Consider the following 18,380-nt stretch of genomic DNA (forward strand, 5'->3'; position numbering starts at 1 on the left):
TCCATGATGCTGTCCTTGCTGGAGTCCATTTCCCAGGCCCCTCAGAGAATCATTTCCAACATCTTTGCTGAGGTCTTGCTGATACCAAGCATGTCCTCTCGTTGTGGCAGAGGAGTTAGGCACCCAGCACCCTTCACCTCAGGGGGCTGACAGCTCAACACCAGATTTCTCTTAGCAGATGGGTCTCATTGCCCGCTTTCTTCTCTGCTGGGCATACTCTGTACCCAGTGTTGTGCTCGGGACATTGGAGGAATCAGAAAAATCCCAGACATGGTCCGTGCCCTCAAAGATCTCAGGGTCTAAATAGAAAAGCTGGACTGGCACACCTGGAACAGCGATGCCCTTTGTTGTTTGGTTTAAGGGAGAGGTGGTTGGGTGCAGGAAGGAAATAAGGCAGATGTACTGCAACTGTCTAGTCAAGAGTTGAGACAGAAGGAAAAGACAGAGTAAGGAACCTAAAATGACCTGCAGATTTTTGGATGTGGGGAGTAGGCCTGGCAAGTGGGGGTGCCGTTCTGAGAGACAGGAAGTACAACAGAGGAGAGACTTGGGAGGGCGGTGAAGAGCTCTGACTTGAAAATGGACAGTTTGGGGCGCCTGGGTGGCTCAGTGGGTTGAGCGTCTGACTTCGGCTCAGGTCACGATCTCACGGTCCGTGAGTTCGAGCCCCGCGTCAGGCTCTGGGCTGATGGCTCAGAGCCTGGAGCCTGCTTCTGATTCTGTGTCTCCCTCTCTCTCTGCCCCTCCCCCATTCATGCTCTGTCTCTCTCTGTCCCCAAAATAAATAAACATTAAAAAAAAATTAAAAAAAAAGAAAAGAAAATGGACAGTTTGCAGGCTCATTTATAAATGACACAAGTAGATGTGGAGCTCAGTTGCCTTTGTTGATGTGACTGTATTAAGAGTAAGTGTTTTAACAAAGGGAAAAAAGTTAATGAGGAGGCAGATGAAGACAATGGTCATAAAAGGATGGAGAACGGATGTACTTTGGAAACATTTAAGGGATAAAGTGAGTAAGATTTGGTGGCTGAGTGGATTTGAGGGGAGAGATGGAAGGGGGAGACTGCAGTGATTCACACACCGCTGGGCTTGGGGACTGGGGGGATGGTGGTCCCATTAATTAGGGGGAGAAAGGCAGGAAGGCAAGCACTTTGAGGGGGAAGAGCAGGTGAGATGATGGCGTCTGTTGGAGGCCATTCGAATGCAAGATTCCTGTAGGATAGCTAAGTAGACTGTGTCCAAGCACCAGTTGGTGGTGCAAGTCTGAAAACCAGGCCAGCCGAGCTCATAGCTCTGTGACTTGCCCATGGACAGGCGAGGGCCTAAGGAAGGCATGGGAGGGCAAGAATGGAGCCTTGGGAAGGATTCACGTATAGGAGGGGAGTGGTGTAGAGGGGACAGTCTAAGAGGGAATAGTCGGGATGGCATGAGTTGAACCAGGAGAGGTAGTGTGATGAGTGGTTGATGAGGAGAAAAGTTAAGGGATAAAGAGTTTCAAGTAGGAGTGGGTAGTCAACGTAGATTGTTTGGGAGGGACAACACACGGGTCATTGGAGATCTTTGTCAGAAGTGATTTCAGAGTAGCGGGTGGGAGCTGGAGGTGGATTTCAGTGAGTTCGCAATGAATAAGTTATGAGAAAATAGAGAAACAAGTGTACAGAAACATTTGAGGAGTTTTGCTGTGAAGAGGCAGAGAAATGCAGTGGTATCTGGAGGATTATCATCCAGATGTGGAGACACCGAGTTTAGGCTTTTTAAAAAATGTTTATTTTTGAGAGAGAGAGAGAGCACAAGCAGAGGAAGGGGTAGAGAGAGAGAGGGACAGAGGATCCAAAGCAGGTTCTGCACTGACAGCAAAGAGCCTGATGGGGGGGCTCAAACTCACAAACTGTGAGATCATGACCTGAGCCGAAGTCAGGCACTTAACGAACTGAGCTACCCAGGCGCCCCAAGTCTTTTATTCCTAGTGGCTTTGTTGGGAAAGAGAAGAGAGACAGTTGGGAAAGTAGCTGTAGGGGGATGTGAGGTGAAGCGATGGGTTGTTTTCAGAGTGGAAGGAACTCGATCATGTCCATGGGCCGAGGGTTTAGAGATAAGAGAGGAAGTGGGAAGCCTGGACTGGAAGGAGAGGGGGAGGTGGGTGTTTGAGGGGGAGAAAGCTGCAGTTTCTTGGAAACAGGCTTTTCGTGGTTTAGGAGAAGAACAATAGAAAGAAAAAACCTGCTCCCCTCCCACCCCATCAGCCTCCCCCCCCCCACCCCACCTGTGTGTCTGCTCATGCTCCCACTGTATCTCAGACCTACCCTTACGAGGTAAGTTTGAGTAAGTGTGGAGGACACGGAGATTCTATGTCTCCGTAGACACTAGAAAGAGTTCTTTCTTGCCCCTCACCTCTCTTCACCTCATTAGCCAGTTCATCGGAATTCCTGGCCTTCTGCACATCCATCCATCTGTCCAGGACTGACTTGGAGGAGGTATGAATTGGTAGGGCCATGCAGGGTGTTACAGTTTTTATATACTTTCTTATCAGGTGGCAAATGGCCACTTCCCGGAGTTCCTTGAGTCCCCCACCCCTGGGGCTGCTCCCGCACCCTCCCTTAGGGCATCCAGACTCCCCACAGTCCAGCGACCAAAGGGAAAATGCCTCCTCTTCCCAGCTCCAGTGCTATGGTGGGCATCAGTTCTGATCGGTCCTGATGTGCCCTGCCGGTTATGAAATAGGTTTAATAACACCCCTTCATCACCTGTCAGTTTTTCCACCCAGCTCCCTATGGAGGGAGGCTCACCGCAGACACTGAGCCAGGTGCTGGAGATAGAATGGTGAAGAACGCAGGCAAGGTTTCTGCCTTTGTGGAAACTACAGTCCTGAGCAGTATTTTCTTTTTTCTTTTCTTTTCTTTTCTCTTCTCTTCTTTTCTTTTCTTCTCTTCTCTTTAGTTTTCTTTTCTTTTTTTAAAATGTTGATTTATTTATTTTGAGATAGAGAGAAAGATCACGAGTGGGGAATGGGCAGAGAGAGAGGGAGAGAGAGAATCCCAAGCAGGCTCCACACGGTGAGCACAGAGCCAGATGTGGGGCTCAGTCCCACAAACCATGAGATCATGACCTGAGCCAAAATCAAGAGTCCAATGCTTAACCAGCTGAGCCCCCCCAGGTGCCCCCATGAGCGGTATTTCTCAGTCGAATCACCACTGACAGTTCTTTGTTGTGGGGGGACTGTCCTGTGCATCGTAGGGTGTTAGGCAGGATCTCTGGCTTCTGTGCGCCTAGATGCTAGCTGCACCCTCCCCCAGTTGCGACAGCCGGAAGTATGTCCAGACATTGCTGAATGTCCTGTTGAGGGACAGAATACACCCTCCCCCATTTAGAGAATAAAAAGTATTATCAAACAGCTGATCACAAAAATAAAAACACAATTACTAAGTATAAAGATACCCTGACAAAACATAAGCGTGTGCCATGACAGAGGAAGAAAGGAGACTTATTTTAGGTTCAGTTATAAAGCAAGGCTTCCTGAATGAAGTAACCCTGAGGCAGAAGCCTGGGGGCTGAGAAGGAGCCAGTCACACGAGGAATGAGGGACTGAACGTCCCTGGTGGGAGAAGACCCCAGTACAAGAAAGGGCCTTGGCTGTTTGAAGAACAGAAGGAAAGCTCGTTGGCTGGGGCTTAGGGACAAAAGGAGAGCAGTGCGAGATGAGACTGGAAAAATTAGTAGGGACTAGATTATGCTGGGCCTCATAAACTGTGTGTTTTAAGAGTAATTCAAAAATTTGTGCAGTGTTTTTAATTTTTTAAAATGTTTATTATTTTGAGAGAGAGACAGAGCATGAGTGGGGAGAGGGGGGGAGAGAGAGGGAGACACAGAATCTGAAACAGGCTCCAGGCTCTGAGCTGTCAGCACAGAGCCTGATACGGGGCTTGAACTCACAAACTGTGAGATCATGACCTGAGCCGAAGTCGGATGCTCAACCGACGCCCCTGTACAGTGTTTTAAGTAGGAATGAGACACACCCAGGCTGATGTCTGAAGATCATCTGTCTGCTGAGTGGCAGTCAGTCGGAAAAGGACTAAGTGGCCGAGGCAGGAGACGGGGGGGGGTGGCCTGAAGCCTGGCACTGGAGACAGAGAGATATATATGGACTTGAGATTTGCCCCACCTGTTCGTGATGTCTCACATATTTTGGCCATACCCAAGGGTTGGCAGTACTGGTTCTGGGACCGCCTTTATTCAGTAACATTTATTGAGTGCCCACTGTATGCCCAGCATGTAAGACACTGGCCCCGTCAGCTCCAAGTCTTGTAAGGACACGGACACAATGCGATCTGGGTGCAGAGGTGCGTGACCCTATAAGCGTGAGGTGCCACGGAAGTCTGTGGAGGTGGCGCTGGTCTGACCTGGGAGCGGGGAGGGCCAGGGAAAATTGGAAGAGGTGACACCTGCACCAGTTGATAAGAAAAAAATCAGTGAATCGAGTGAAGGGAAGGAGAACGCACATGCCAGGCTTCGCACAACCTGGCAGAGACCCGGAGGGTGCAAACAGCATGGCGGGGCAGAGGCAGAAGACCCAGGGCAGGGACAGGTGGGAGAAGAGGCTGGAGGGGTCGGCAAGGGCCAGACCATGACAACAAACCCAACCTTTGGGCCTCAAGGGCCAACTGACAGTGCGGTGAAGACGGGAGCCGATGCAAGTGCGGGGGTTCCAGTCTAGTCTCTTGCAGGACACCCGCTCTTGCCACCAGAGGGTCCTGTCAAAGTCTAGAACTGCAGAAGGTCTGCCGGTGTTCCTCTCATCTCCTGTGTCCCCCGACGCTCCCCACAATGGCTCCCGAGTGTCATCATCCCACCGGAGCCTGGCGCACTAAGCGACATGTACTTTCATCGACTGCCACCTTCTAAACCCCGTCACTCACGCTGCTCCCAAAAAATCCCAAAAAGAGAAAACCCAAGATTTTTTTCTCACAGTGCAAGTGATGAGTAGCAACGGACCTGTTTAAGATAAGAAGGAATTTCTCCAGTAAACTGGCAGCCGCTTAAAATGATGTCGGAACGTATTTTACCTGAAAAGATATTCATGACGTATTGTTCGATCATAAAGTGGAGCGGAAGCGTGTGCGGGTGTGTGGAGGAGAGGATGACAAAGTGTTAACTGTGCTTATCTCCAAGTGGACAGAGGCACAGGGGATTTTCGCTGTGGGCGTTCGACTCACCTATTTTTAAAATTTTCTAGTATAAGATTATTTTATGGTAAGACATAAACAACATACAAAGCTGCTCGGGGGGTCTGGTTGGCAGTGCTCCCAAGAGTCCTTGACCTCTAGCTGGTTACCCTGACTGCTCGTTGTAGACACGGCAGTATTTTTCTCCAGGAGGGCTGCAAGCAAGACTAATTCGTTACATGCTTTCCGTCCCGAAGATGACAGGAGCCAGGAAGGCATAAAGTCTTGTTACGACGACAGCCAGCCAACAGCCCAGCCGGTAGCCTTGATGTCTGTGTGTTTATTTATTAACGGGACTTTATGTATCCATCCTCCACAAGCTCCAGGAGCTCCCCAGCTGACTCTGATACAGATCATATTCTGAAAATGGTACAGCCCATCAGTCAGCATAAAGACAGGGCTGGCTCACCAGAGGATTAACACAAAAAGAACACTGTCCTAGGAAGCAAAATGAACTGGAAGTATTGACTGGGGCACGGAGTTAGGAGAAGGGAGTGTGGGGGAACAAGCTGGGTTCTTCGGTCACTTTTCTTAACCTGTCAATTATTGAATGCCTTTTCCGTGCCAAGCATGGAGTCTGTTTCTGTCTACACTTTCTCCCGTTTAAACTTCCTGACGGTTCTTTATTTTTAATTTTTTTTTAATGTTTATTTATTTTTGAGAGGGAGAGAGACTGAGAGCAAGTGGGGGAGGACCAGAGAGACAGGAAGACAGGGAGACGCAGAATCTGAAGCAGGCTCCAGGCTCCGAGCTGTCAGCATAGAGCCCGACACGGGGCTTGAACCCACGAACCGTGAGACCATGACCTGAGCTGAAGTCGGATGCTTAACCGACTGAGCCACCCAGGTGCCCCTAAACTCCATGACACTTCTATGAGGAATGATTCCCCTGTTGAAACAGGCTCAGGGAGAATAAATAACTAGTTAACAGCAGCTTAGGTTTTAACGTAGCTGTTTTTTCACCGAACACTACCCCTGCCTACACCTCCCTGCTTGAAGAATTCTGCTTAAAGGCGGGGAATTTTAAAGCTTGGAAAATGCCCCATTGATTTGGGCTTAGAAGTTACTCAGCGTGCAGTAGATGCCAAATGCTCTTGTTGAATGGACGGAGGGATAGAGGGAGGGATGGATGAATGAACAAAAGAAAGCATGAGTTTTGAAAGGTCATATAATCACATAAAGGCAGAGAGAGATAATCACATTAGAAAGCTATCACCAAGATAGTTGCCACAAATGAATGTGGCCAGGATTCAATAGTACTTTCTGTTGCTTACCCAAGAGTTACAAGAGATGGCTGTAATGGGAGTAAACGTCAGGAGAGTCATTTTTCGAGGGCTGGAGAGAATTGGGGTCATGTGGGTATGTGGGTCGGGTCAGTGCTGTCATGGTTCTGGGTGGGGAGGGGCTAGCCTGGTCGAGTTCCCGTGCACAAAGCTAGATGTCTGCTGTTCTCATTTGCAAATTGGTTACCAGGGTCCTACCGGGTCCTAGCAGTTTGCCTGGGCCTGCTCGGTTCTCAGGGCCTATGGACAGAGGAGCAAGGAGGCCTCAAACAGGGAAGCTTCTTGGGCCGCTTGGGAAGAGCAAGGCTTTATTTCTTTATTTTTCTCAAGGTTGCAGCAAACTGACGGCCTTCCTTGGCTCCAGCGAAGAGCTGTTTTTCTCCACATGTGCCGCTCAGAGATTGGTTACTGGGCCAGCAAGTAGAGATTGAGGAAAACCTTGGTTCGCATCCCTTATCTCCTCATTCATCTTCCCTGCTGTGCATAGAAGCTCGAGTGTTCCTTGTTCCAGCTTGGCAACGGGAGGGAAGGCCACGGCGTCCAGACTACTGTGGGAGCCTGGAAGAGAAATGGTTCGGGCAGCATGTTGGTCTTTGTCTTCCGGGAGCTCAGTTTCCTCTAGAGAATACACGCTACCCGTGGGGTTACAGTGCCACGCCGTTGAATCATGAAAATCCCGTGAGCGAGGTGGCCTCGGGACACCGGGCTGGCTAGTTTCTTCTTCTGAAAGATGAGGCAGTTGGGATGGCTTCTGCTTTTTCCGGTTCCCCGTCTGCTCTAAGAATGTGTGATTCTCCAGTCTAATACGTCTACTAAGGTTGATCAGGAAAGATCTGAAGGAACTGACTTAGGGCACAGCACTTGGGAGAGCTGCGTCCCAGCCCCGAGGGGACACACGGTCTCTGGTGAGAGGCTGTGGCAAGACCCATTTCACAGATGTAGAAACTGAGAGCCAGACCTACCCCCCCGCCAAAAGCAGGGAAATCCCAATGCGTGGACCACTGCAAAGGCTGCAGACAACTGCTTTCCCTGGTCTGAGAAGAGGGGCTTCCCCCAGAGGCCTCAGCCGGGTGTGTGGAGCAGTCTGAATTCCTCTCTCTGACCCTCCTCAGACTTTGCCCCTCGCGCCGTGCTTCCTCACCAGCCCCATCCAGTTGGGGTTGGGGAACTGCTTTAAAAAATTATTTCTAAAAGATCACACACACACACACACACACACACACACACACACACACGCTGAGTGAGCTCTTTGTATTTTATATGGGAAATCATAAATGGCTCTCGGGCTAAATGAAACCTGAACCAATCAAACAACTTTCCCAGGGGCTCAAAAGAAACAAGATTCACAGAACCGGCTGCCAGTCCTGCAGAAAATAGAGCTGATGGAGACACCCATGTGGGTGTCGGTTGACCTTGACAAGGGAAACACTAGCCAGTATTTTTATCTACCTTTCTTTTCTCAGGACATTGGTACTGTCACATGCACTAGCAACAGGCCCCTGTTTCTTCTGATGCAGTGCTCCGGCAGCTCAAATTCTATAATCTCAAGGATTTCCTATTACATTTCTTTTCCCTTTATTTCTCTTCTGTCTTTCCTCTGTGGGAGACAAAGCATCAGCCTGTACCTCTGAGGCAATTAACTTGCCCAAGACTCTCCCAATTTTAGCCCTGAAGGTCTCACATCCAGGGAACCCTCTCAGTCCTGGGCAAACCAAGACTGTTGATTTCCCTGAAGGTACGTCACTGCTTCGAAAGAAACTCCTGGGGTGGGGAGTGTTTCTCAGCTCCCTTCCGGGGGCGGTCTCACATGGTAATCATCTGTGCCAGGTAAGGAGCAGATCACTTGACCTCTCTGTGCCTCAGTTGCCTCATCTGTAAAAGGGGGATAATGATAATCTGCACCTGGAGAGGTTGCTATATGAAATCATGTAAATCAACACATGTATTTTGAAATAGTGCCTGTCTCATAGTAAGGGTCCAGTAAATCTTAGCCACGGTTATTATTCAGTCAGCATCTGCCTGAGATCACAGGCCCTCAGAATTGATGGGATGCCTTCTTAGATTTCATCTCAGTGTCCCCACATTTATTTATTTATTTTTTAAGTTCATTTATTTTTGAGAGAGAGAGGGAGGGAGAGGGGCAGAGAGAGAGGGAGGGAGAGAATCCCAAGCAGACTGTGCACCATTGCAGAGCTCAGTGCAGGGCTCAAACTCATGAACCGTGAGACCATGACCTGAGCAGAAATCCAGACTCGGAGGCTTAACTGACCGAGCCACCCAGGCGCCCCAGGGTCCCCAAGTTTAAATGCACTTTGTGCACTGTAGCAAGGTCCTGCTGTGTCTACCTCCCCTCTCTCTGCTTCCCCCGTCCCAACTATGGGGACAGCTGCAGCTGGTTAAAGTTGTTTGGATTAGAGTGGGTTCTTCCCCGCTTCACCTGGGGCAGGGGAGGTGGGGCGTGATGTGTAAGTGCAGGACCTCAGACTTGCTCACGCACACGAATCACCTGGGGATCTTGTTAAGTCTAGTTCAGCGTGGGTGCTGATGCATCCGCCTGGAGATCCCGCATTTCTGACAAGCTCCGGGGTGAAGCTGCTGGCCCGGGGACCACGCTGTGAGAGCAAGGCCACACTGTGTGTCAGCCTATGTGAGTCTGGGCAAAAGCCTATGAAGTTCATGCTCATGTGAAGTTCCTAAAATGAGAGCATTAGTATGGGGTGGGGGGTTGTTGCTTAGATGTGCTCAAAGCGTTTGAGGAGAGCAGCTCAGGCAGCGGGGAAGCCAGGAGGCTGCCAGTGCCCTAGGCGGGCGTGGACACCTGTGGTGAGCAGTGGTTGCAGGTAGTTAATAACACTGGGTAAGGAAATGAGCTTTGGGAATTCTTTTGCTTATTTGAAATATCAGAGCTGGTTCGAGGCTATAGCTTTAATCATACCTTTCTCATCTGTGTCCCTGGATTTGCACTCTTGAATGGTGGACAGAAGGCTGTACTCCCCTCCCCCCAATGCCCAGGAGTCACACGTGGTCAGTGTCAGGGACCCAGGGTGTGACTACAAGAAGGTTCAGAACTACTGCCTGAAGGGACCGAAGCCCCTAAACGAAGTTGGGCCCCCAGGCCCTGACCCAACACTCCTTCACAGTGACATTGCCTGGGAGGGATCTAATACTCCCTCAGGCATCTTGAACCTGACCTGTGAGAGCCACCTGGCACTTATACCTCCAGTTGGGATGGATCGACCCAACTCTCCCAAATAATCTGAGTACCCAAATGAACATAACCGGTGACCTTCGCGTTTGAGACACCTTTATTCCTTTTTCGAAGCCTTGAACAGGATCCTCTCTGCCATTCTCCTCCCAGCTGTCTTCCCTCAGAGTCCCCGTCAGACACCGACACAATGTTATCACCCGGCCACGGTCATTTTGTTCTCTGCTCTCTGGCCTGCGCAGATTCCAGACGAGCCTTTTCAGAAGAGGTAGGAGAGGGGCGCCGGGTGGCTCAGTCGGTTAAGCGTCCGACTTCGGCTCAGGTCATGATCTTGTGGTTCGTGAGTTCAAGCCCCGCGTCAGGCTCTGTGCTGATGGCTCAGGGCCTGGAGCCTGCTGCAGATTCTGTGTCTCCCTCTCTCTCTGCCCCTCCCCCACTCGTGCTCTCTCTCTTTTTCTCAAAAATAAATAATAAAACATAAAAAAAAAAAAAAAAAAGTAGAGGTAGGAGAGATGGAACCAGACAGGCAATTCTGCCTGCTGTTGCCTGGATTCCCTTAGGCCAGGCTTGTGCTAATCTGAAAAATAGCTTTAGGATAATGCACACTAAAAGCACTCTGCAGACCCTGGTGCCCTGGGAGGAGATTCAGGGACTCAGTATTGCCAGCTCCCTGCCCCCCCACGACCGCTGTCAGCATCTACGCACTTTTAATCTCCCACACGTCTGCCAAGTGTGGTACACATTTGTATCTGTCACTTCGGATCCCCCCGCATGGCTGCTCCCGGCCAGCTGGGCTTTCTCCTTTCTTCCCAGAATGTTCCCCGAGGACAGCCCGGCCCCGGATAAGGGATTCCACTTTCTTTTGTTTCTCTTACTTGCTGAACCCCCCCACCCCTTGGCCCCAACAAGTACCTTACAGAGCCTGCCCGGTGCCCTGGCGCCCCGACCCGCAGCCTCCTGTTTCCTCCTGGATGAGGCCGAAGTAGAGGAGTTTCCAGACAGCTTCCCTCCTGCCTCACTCTCTGAAGGAGTGTAGCGGTGTTCTGATGTGCCTCCCAACCCGGCTCAAAGCAACAGCTCAGGATTTATCACACCCCACCAACTCCTACTAGGACGGGCTGCAGAAGTGTTTTATGTTTTTTATTGTGGTGAAAACCAGAGCATAAACTTTACTCTCCTACCTCTGCTGAGTGCGCAGTTTCGTAGTGTTCAGTGTATCTGCACTGTTGTGCAACAGATCTCTAGACCTTTTTCATCAAGCAGCACTTAAATTCTATACCCACTAAACACGGATTCACCTCCTCCCTTCCCCCAGCCCTTGACCAACCACCTTTCTACTTTCTGTGACTTTTGACCACCTCAGATACTTCACATGAATGGAATGAATCATGCAGTATCTGCCCTTTTGCACCTGGCTTCTTTTGCTGAGCACGATGTCCTTGAAGTTCATCCATGTTGTGGTATGTGAAGGATTTCCTTTTTGAGGGTTGTGTAATATTCCACCGTGCACCACACACCACACAGTCTTTATCCGTTCATCTTTCTGTGGACGTTTGGGTTGCTTCCTCAGTTTTTTTAACCCCTTATTTTGTAGCTAGTCACCACATAAACATTTAGACTTACCTAAGGCCACGCAGCCAATGAGATGTGTGCTTGCTCAGGATTTTATGTTGTCTCCTTGGTTTTGGCATCAGCATGTGGGAGGCTCTGGTCCAACCCGAGTTGGCTAAAATAGGATCTCCAAGAATTTTACAGGCCACAGAGTCATGTGATGACATCCAGGCAGCAGGTCCTGATGACTGTGTGCCTGTGTGGCATCTGGCTTTGGTTACGTGGCCAAAGGCTCTGTGTGTATGGATACTGGAGTTTTTAATCAAATTATGCAACTGTTATTAATTTGTTCAGGTATGCTAATGATACTGTGTTATTACAGGTTTTAAAAAGAGGTACTTTTAGGGAGCCGCCTGGGTGGCTCGGTTGGATAAGCGTCTGACTTTGGCTCAGGTCATGGTTTCAAGGTTCGTGAGTTCAAGCCCCGCACTGGGCTCCATGCCGACAGCACAGAGCCTGCTTCAGATCCTCTGTCTCCCTCTCTTTCTGCCCCTCCCCTGCTTGCATTCACTCACTCTCTCTCAAAAATAAACATTAGAAAATAATTATAAAAATAATTAAAAAAGAACTACAGTACTTTAAAAAATGCATACTGCGGCATTTGTGAAATTAAATGTACGGTGTCCCAAGATAATATACTTCAGAATAATCAGTAGAAGGTATGGATGAAACCAGGCTGGGGCTCATTATATTACTCTCTCTATTTTTGTATATGTTTTCAGTTTTCTATAATAAAATGTTTTTAATTTTAAAAACATTTTTTTAAATCTTACATTTGGATAGGGCCACATGTACCCACTCTCCGGGAACTTAGCAGATTATTGCTGAAACAGGAGTGGTTCGGGCCATTATCGATTGTATGCTGTAGAGAATAAAATACCGCCACCACTGGGCAATGTGAGAACAAAGAGAAACCCTGCTGGCTGCAGGGGTGGCTTCTGTGTGTAGTCACGGGACAGAGCTGTGAGTGCGCAAGGGGCTCATCAGATTTCTTTACTGGAACAGCACAGGCCCTGGGCTCTGGCGTCCTTGAACCCGGGGGCTTCTCCACCAGACCTTCCCCTCAGCAGGGACCAGCTTCCTAACTTAAAAACGTTTGGCCACAGTAGGAAGTAAATATGTTTGTTTGTCCATTTATATACGCGTTCATTCGCCCATCCCTGGTTACTTCCTTTTCTAACCACCTACTTCCAAGCATCACCAGCTATGGCTGAATTTACCTCCTGAATACCTCGAACCTGCCCACTTTAACCCGCGGCCCCTAGCCAAGTCCCTGCATCAGCATCGCTTAGCTAGGTAGTGCAACACCTCCTAATTGCCCTCCTTCTCCACACTCTGCCCCTTCCCTTCCATTCTTGGGTTAGATCTCGTCACCCAACCCTGCTCCAGAAAAACCCAGAAAGTCTTGCAGGTGCCTGGGTGGCTCAGTTGGTTAAGTGTCCGACTTTGGCTCATGTCATGATCTCACAGTTTGTGGGTTCGGGCCCTGCGTGGGGCTCCACGCTGACAGTGCAGAGCCTGCTTGGGATTCTCTCTCTCTCTCTCTCTCTCTCTCTCTCTCTCTCTCTCTCCCTCCCTCCCCCCCCCTCCACCTCTCTCCCTCTCTGACCCTCCCCTGCTTGCGCAATCCCTCTCCCTCTCTCTCAAAAAATAGACTTAAAAAAAAAAAAAAAAGCCCAAACCCAGAAAAGTCTTCCCTCTGCCCTCAGATGTAGTCCAGACTGCAGTGGTGCTTCACAGAGTTGTTGGGGACGTGACTCTCCAGTCTGTCTGCACCCCCACCCCTCTTTCCCTGTGCCCCAGCCTCCCTGAGTTCTGAGTTCTTTCAGTTCCTCGGGACACCATGCTCTTTCTCACATCCGGGCCTTCGTACATGCTGTTCCCTCTGCCCCGGATACTCTCTCTTCCACCACTGCCTTCTTCTCAGTGACTCGCCATGGGAGGGGCTCAGTTAACCTCGCCACCCCCCCCCCAAAAAAACGTTCTTGCTGTCTCCCCCTCCCCCCGCCGGAAGACATGCCCAGTTGTTGGTGATCCTGCCGGGAGCACCTCCTGTAACTGCCCCCCCTCCCCCAGTGCGTTCAGCCCCACTTACTAGAGCTGCGCTGTACGAATTTTTTGAATTGACAGAATGCATTTGACTTGAAAGCAAGGAGAAAGGAAGCAGAGTACATTGCAACAAGCGGGTTGCAGTATCTCCGCCCACAGATCCCCTCGTGCTCTGTCAGGCTGCACACATTCCCCGGTCTGCTGATCAGAGGCGGATTCCAGTTGCTGCTGGCGGGCCTGCTGTGTCTCTTGTGATCTCAGCTCCCCATCTTCGCAGCATCCCCCACCCCCCACCCCTGGCTCTGGCCCCACCACGCACGCACGTGGGACCTCACACCGTGCCCCCTGGGCGGGGAGCTGGTCCCCTGGGTGGTCCCACAGTTCCAGGCCTGGTGGAGCTTCCTGACCTGGTGCGTGTCCTGTGCTTGCAGCCCCGTGGTCACCTCTGCGCACAAGCCTCACCCAACACCAGGGGCCCCACCTGCTCCTCAGATGCTCAAAATCCAGCTGCCTTGACTTCCTGCCCCCTGGGCCTTGCTGCGGTCCTTCTCTGAGAGCGCAGCCCCTGTGGTCTCCCCTTTGCAGGGTTTCTGTCCTTCCCGCATTCTCTTGTCATGTCTCTGAAGTGTCCCTCTGGCCTGTGTGTCTACCTCACCCTCTCCTCCCTCGCTCAGGACCCTGTTCCCTCCCTGCCCCCATTTTCCTGGTATCTTTGGTCTGCCCCCCTCTTCCCCGTGTTAGTGTTCTCTCCGGTCTATGCCTGTGTTTGGATGTTTTCCCTTGTAAAGCTCTCCCTGCCCTTGTGACCCCGTAAGCTCACAAAGGTGGCAGAGAGCCCCCTTTCCTCCCCAGGGGAGTGTCCCCACCCCCGTGTCATCAGCTCTCCACTCCTCACTCCCTGTCACCTTGGCACTCCCCATATCGAACCCCGGGTCCTCAGGAGTCTCCTTGACCTCTGTGCCGCCCGGACCCTGATCCCATCCTCTTCTCTCGGATGTTCTCCTCAGGCTCCCTGGCTCCACGTCAGCCTGCTTCTGTCCTTGTCCACACTTTCTGACTCATCTGCTGGCACGTCCCCGTCTTCCCAACCTCTGAGAGTAAGTTTCTGTGAGACTCCGTCCTCTGCCTGTCCTGTCTACACAGATGCTCCGAAAGACCCTTCTGTGCTCTTATTTGGGATTTCAACGTTGTCAAATGGGCTAAACTCCACGGCTCCCCTCTGAATGGCGGCTCCTCCGGAGTTTCTCCTTCCAATAGCAGGACCGCCATTCTCTGGGCCCTCCCTCCTTCGGCACCGTCCTCGGCTCACGTCTGTCAGCCTGCAGGCCCCGCACTTCCGCTGTCCCTGAGTTCCTCTTGGGTTAGTGGAAGCCAAGCTCCCCTCTCTCCTGCCCTCCGTCCTGTTTCCAGTCTTCATGTTTCCAGCGCACTGTTCACTCTCCAGGCCCCTGGACCAGCAGCTTCAGCAGCACCTGGGAGCACATACTCTCAGGTCTCATTCCAGACCCGCTGCTTCAGGAGCTCGGGGTGGGGCCCAGCAGTTTCTGTGGGGTGATTCTGATGTCCACTAAAGCTGGAAAACCACTGTCCTAAAACACAGCACTAAACAAGTTTCTCCTCTGCCTAAAAACCTAAAATGCTTTGTTTACTTACGGTTCGATTCAGCTGGATGTAACAACAAAAGCAGTGGCTTAAACAAGATAGAAATCTATTTCTGACCTAAGAGAAATCTGGCCATCGGCAGTGCAGGGCTGCTATAGCAGCTCCATGGTGTCATCAAGAACCCAGAGTCCTAGCTTTCTGTTTCAACTCCTGGAACATGGCCCTCTTGTTATCAAGCTTCCTCATGATTCAATATGGCTGCTAGTGCACCAGCTATCACATCTTCCCAGAGATAGCATCAGATCCCACAGGTTAAGGCTTAGTCACAAGACTAAGCTTCCCCCAAAATTCAGATGCCATGTTCAAGTCCACATTGTCACCTGTGATTCTATAGATTGGAGGTTCCATCGACCCTCTCCTTGTGGGTCCATCAATTTGCTAGAGCAGCTTACAGAACTCAGAAAAATATTTTACTCGCTAGATTACTGGTTTATTACAAAGGATATTAAAGGATACAAATCGCCAGCCAGATGAAGAGATACATAGGCAAGGTGTGGGGGAAAGGGCTCAGAGCTTCCTTGGCCCCTCTGAGCCCACCTCTCTCCCCAATCTGTTCATCAGCCTGGAAGCCCTTGAATCCCTCTCCCAAGAAGTTGGACTGAAAGTCCAGCCCTTTGATCACAGGGTTGGTTCCCCAGGCAGCCAGCCCCATCCTTTGGTTGCCTAGGGGCTTTCTAGAAGTTACTCTATTAGCATAACAAAAGACACTTCTACTGCTTTCTTAGGAAATCCCCAGGGTTTAGGAGCTCTGTGCCAGGAACTGGATGAAGACCAAATTTACATTTCTTGTCATAAATCACAATATCCCGCATCCTAACACAGACCAGGAGGAATTGCAGAGGAGCCAGAGGACTTTTCCAGCTGAGTCCCCTTCCAAGCTTTAAGCAACCTTACCATGAGACCCAGATAACACTGTCACTTAAGTCCAGTTGGTCAGACTTTTGTCCCAAAGCCACACGAGATTCAAGGGAGGCTGGGAAATGCAGTTTTTGTTGTGGGTGGCAGAATGCCCGGCTAAAAATTGAGGTTCTTTCAAAAGGTTACCTCCTGTATGATTCAATTTATATAACATCTTTGAAACAGCAAATTTACAGCAAAGGGTAACAGATTAAGAGTCTCTAGGAGTTGGAGAATGGGGAGGGAGGGAGGTGATTTGGGCTGTCAAACGGTAGAACCAGGGATCCTTGTCATGTTACTGTTCTGTATCCTGACTGTGGCGGTGGTCACCTGTTTCTAGACATGTGATAAATTTGCATAGAACTAAATATACATACTGCGCAAACATGCATGCGTTCAAATAAAACCCGTGAAACCTGCACGGCACTGGATTGTATCAATGTCAGTTTCCTGGTGTGATGTTGCACTATCGTTTTTGCAAGATGTTACCCTTGGGGGAAGGGATCTCTATGAAAATTTCGAACTATAAGTACTTACTTACTCTTTCTATAACTTATAAATTTATGGTTTTCTCAAAAAACTTAAGAACAAATTGAGGTTCTATTACTGATGAGGAAGGAGAGATGTTAAAAGCAACAAGTGGTCTCTGCCCTAAAATGAACCCAGCGTCCTGCTGTAAACAGTACCAGCTTATTAGCATAATGAGGACCTTTAAGATCCCACAGTAGGGTGCCTCCTGAGCAGCCCATACCTTGCCCGTGTGGGGGAGGAAAGACTCTCCTCTTACACTCCTTAGTTCAATAGCTGGGTCTAGGAAACAGATAGACAACAGGCAGATTACCAAAAGGCATACAAATTTATTAATTTTTAATATTTTATGCAAGGGGACCCAAATATTAATTCACAGGGGGAAAAAAGTGAATACACCGAAAGTCTGTGAGCTTTAAGAGCTTATATACAGTCTGTTTTTTTTTTTTTTAAGGTTTTTTTTTTTTTTTTTTTTTTGGAGAGAGGCAGAGAGCACGAGTGGGGGAGGGGCAACGAGAGAGGGAGACAGGATCTGAAGCTGGCTCCGTGCTGACAGCAGAGAGCCTGATGCTGGGCTTGAACTCACAAATGGTGAGATGGTGACCCGAGCTGAAGTCTGATGTTCAACAGGCTGAGCCACCACCCAGGGGCTCAGAGTTTATATACTGTCTTAATAGGGAAGAGGAATGGGGAACTGAGGGGAGAGTAAATGATTTTTGGGAAAGAGAAATGGGCCCTTAGAAAATAGATGGAAGCTATGAGAGTTTGTGATAGTTTGCATGTGGTGTGGACTTCTCGTTCCTGGGATGAGTCAGTCTTTCCTGGTTGGGGAACCTCCAGGAAGGGGATTTACGACCACTTAGTTCTTGTTGGATGATCTGTCTTTAGGCAGGAGTTCAGAGAAGGCCCCTGTGTGCACCTGCTATTCTCCAAGTGCCTTCAGCTCAAAAGAATCCATATACTAAGGTGGCATATTTTGGGTTGGTGTCTCCTGAACTCCTTCACCAGGTCAGTGTCGTGTGCCTTAAAGCGTTAGCCTCTAGAGGGCAGGCCCCAAAGGTGTGCACAGATTTGTGAAGCATTTACCTCTTCACCTGTATGGTCCCGAATAGAGCCAGTGAGACAGATTTTCCTATCCTTCCAGAAGTTTCCATTCTGAGAAAGCACCAAGATCCTTAGGTATGGCGCCATATGAAAATGGAAGAGAATGAAATGGACGAGAATGAAAATGGCCTTTTCTGGAGGAAAGGGGCAGTGAGCAGAGAGGGGCTGTTTAGATCCGTATGTTGCCGCGGTGACTGCAGTGAGGGGGAAGGAAGGACTGAAGCATATTTTAGCATGACTTTAAAAAATTCTGTCCTGGGGCGCCTGGGTGGCGCAGTCGGTTAAGCGTCCGACTTCAGCCAGGTCACGATCTCACGGTCCGTGAGTTCGAGCCCCGCGTCAGGCTCTGGGCTGATAGCTCAGAGCCTGGAGCCTGTTTCCGATTCTGTGTCTCCCTCTCCCTCTGCCCCTCCCCCGTTCATGCTCTGTCTCTCTCTGTCCCAAAAGTAAATAAACGTTGGAAAAAAAAAAAAATTCTGTCCTGTCATCTTCCACCATGTTCTGGTGCTCCTTGCTTAAGGCATTGCCCAGCACCAGCTGCTTTCTCGCCCCAGGGCGGCTTTGCTGAACTTGACTGTGCCCCTATGGGAAGGAATTAAACTGCCTGTCAGGAGCTTCTGCTCAACCAGAATCCTGCCCAGAGGCTTCTCCTGGCAGCTCTTTGCTCTGCCCCAAGAGGGGCAGAGGGAGGGCTGAGGTGGGCTGGGGAAGGAGGGCTGCCCCACAGGAATGGGTGTCTAGGTGGCTGAAGAGAGACAGGGATGGGCATCTGGGGCAAGAATAAAGGGGTGAGGCACAGACCGGGAGCCGGAGAAGGAGGGCA

At 50.1% G+C, this 18,380-nt stretch overlaps 1 protein-coding gene across 6 annotated transcripts in view; it reads left to right on the plus strand.

Annotated features, from left to right (window-relative positions):
- The window catches only part of FAM163A (family with sequence similarity 163 member A), an 89,111-nt gene that overhangs the window by 10,785 nt on the left and 59,946 nt on the right, over window positions 1-18,380 (plus strand). The window contains exon 1 of one of the 6 annotated variants that reach the window (XM_047839650.1): window positions 7,017-7,073. The exons of the other annotated variants lie outside the window; for them this stretch is intronic. The gene's annotated coding sequence lies outside the window, so the exon portion shown is untranslated. Of the gene's footprint in view, window positions 1-7,016; window positions 7,074-18,380 lie in introns of those variants that run through there. 6 annotated transcript variants of the gene reach the window in all.

This window comes from Prionailurus viverrinus, chromosome F1 (genome assembly GCF_022837055.1).
Source record: "Prionailurus viverrinus isolate Anna chromosome F1, UM_Priviv_1.0, whole genome shotgun sequence".
Classification (NCBI taxonomy): domain Eukaryota; kingdom Metazoa; phylum Chordata; class Mammalia; order Carnivora; family Felidae; genus Prionailurus; species Prionailurus viverrinus.